Genomic DNA, 2,356 nt, shown 5'->3' with positions numbered 1-2,356 from the left:
CTCTCAATAGTTACATTATGTTTTCTTATTATTATCACCCTGAATGGTCCCTCGTATCGCTGTATCTCTTTACCCCTGTTTGACCCACATTTTCTATATACAACTGTCCCGATTTTTATCGTTACCTTCCTATCTGTGAGGTTTAAATTCTCCCCAGCTACTTTCCTGGGTTTTTCCCTCTCTAATTTGGTCACGACTCTAATAGTCACCGTCCGCTGCTGTGCCCTTATAGTCTCGCCGGATTCCACAAAGCCCGAAAAGGACCTCGAACGGTGAAAACCCCGTAACGGTGTGCACCGAATGATTGTATGGCGCAATTGCCTTTGGCATTGCCACGTCCAGTTCCAGTCCTTGGTCCATCTGGTACAACCGAAGCCGCTCTACGCCTCCTCTACTTTTGGGGTGTCCAGGTGTGTTGAGATGCCATATTACATCCAAGTCCTTCATTTCCTTTCGAATCAAAGAGTTGTCAAATTCTCCACTATCCGATGAGACACGTTCGGGAACTCCGTCGAACTGAAACCACAAGCGGAGAGCTCCTAACATTGCTTCCGAAGACCTGTCCTGCAACTGGTGGGCCATTGCCGCCTTACTGAAGAGGTCAATCATGGTCACCCATTTGTACCGCTTCCATGTAAATGTGTCGATTTGTCAATCTTTGAGCGGTGCATCTGTGGGAGGTGTCTTCTTCTGTCTTCCTTTAGGTGGATGTGAGTTGCACATAGTGCGTAGACAAAGCTCGCTGCTTCCTGCCACCTCTGATATAGTTTTCCTCATTCTCCACCAAAACTATCTTCTCTCTAATGCTTGCTAGTCTCATGGATTCCGCAGTGATTTGTCTTACCCTGATGATACGCTAAGGTGACATCTTGTTGTTCTTCTTCTTCCAAAAGGGTTTCCACCATCAGTTTGCAACGGACGAATGTCCTGTCCATTCAATCTGTTCATTACGCCATAGTCGCTAGATCTTCTCCCAAACGGTTTCGTTCCCAACATACAGGTGATGCTTTTCTCCAGGGATCAAAGTATTGTTCAACATTCTACAGATCTAGTCATTCTTCAAGCCTTGATGAGACCAGATCGTCGTTATTTTACTTCTCCTTTAAATGTTTAATTTTAGTCAATCCGGTGGTTTTCGTCTTCCAAACTATCTGTCTCTTCTTTTCATTAATCATTTCCTTATTTCCTCTATGTCCCCTGGTCTTTACTCAGCCAGAACTATATATAATAACTATATATAACTCTCGTTATTCAAATATTCTTCCCTACCATTTTCTTCTGCTTCATCCTGATCTTCCTCTCTAGGAGTCCATTCCCACAGAAACTGTCTCATGACACCGGGCGGTTGTCCATTTCTGTATAGCTGCAACTTTATCCGCGTCTGGTTTAACTCCCTGCCTAGATATCGTGTGACCCAAATATTTTATTTGTTCCTGCCCCAGCGCCGACATTTCCCCCGACAATTTGAGCCCAAAATGTTTTATTCTCTGGCACACGCTATTTAAGTGTCGCACGTGTTCAACCTCGTTCTTACTGAACACAAGGAGGTCATCCGTGTAAATCTGACAGACGGATTCGTCCTCTAAGAAACTCGTCCATCAGGCGCTGAAAGGTTATGGGGGCGTTTTTGAGACCAAATAGCATCCTTGTAAACTCATAGTGACCACTCTCAAAAGTGAATGCCGTCTTATGTTGATCATTAGGATGTATTTTAAATATATATACTTAATTTGATACCCAGCCCTGAAGTTCAGTGTGCTGAATACCGTCGTCCCACTTAGCCTGTCCAAAATGCCTTCGAATTTGGGGATCGGATATTTCTCATCTATTGTATTTTCATTCAGCTTCCGATCTTCTTGGATAAACTTGTAAACGCCGCATAGGGTCAAAAGAATGCACTACATGAATTCTTCTTTAAATCTGATTTAATATCAGAATCCGTAAAAAAAAGTACCCCCTTCCATTGGAAATAATATAGTTAGTTGCTCTGGAGAAAATCAAATTACGGAAATTTAAGGGTTGTTTGAAAAGAAGTAGTAAAACGCTTCTGTAAGTAATTACAACGAAATTATAGAAGTTTTTTTTTTTAATTCGACCTCCACATTAATTTTAAACGTGTTCCGTCACTAGGACTTTTAGGAGAAGTATGTTGCATTACCTTGTAACACCTATGTGAAATTCTGTGTATCCCAAATTTTTTCTACCCCAAAGTGGGATTTTACTAGTGTATTAATATTAGGGGGTCCATGTTCGGAGTTTTTCAGGTTGAATGTAAATATTGTAAATAGGATTAACTTTTAAGATGGTGTTTTTTATTTTAACTTAAATTTAATTTTCTTAATATTATAATTTTCTT

General features: G+C 41.0%; 1 protein-coding gene across 3 annotated transcripts in view; it reads right to left on the bottom strand.

Moving 5' to 3' along the window:
• Positions 1 to 2,356, bottom strand: part of LOC106682045 (uncharacterized) — a 68,163-nt gene that overhangs the window by 3,760 nt on the left and 62,047 nt on the right. The gene's annotated exons all lie outside the window — the stretch shown is intronic.

This window comes from Halyomorpha halys, unplaced genomic scaffold, assembly GCF_000696795.3.
Source record: "Halyomorpha halys isolate HHAL.00 unplaced genomic scaffold, Hhal_1.1 Scaffold385.1, whole genome shotgun sequence".
Taxonomy (NCBI): Eukaryota; Metazoa; Arthropoda; class Insecta; order Hemiptera; family Pentatomidae; genus Halyomorpha; species Halyomorpha halys.
Note: the sequence above shows the minus strand (reverse complement) of the source record. Positions and strands in the feature narration are given on the sequence as shown.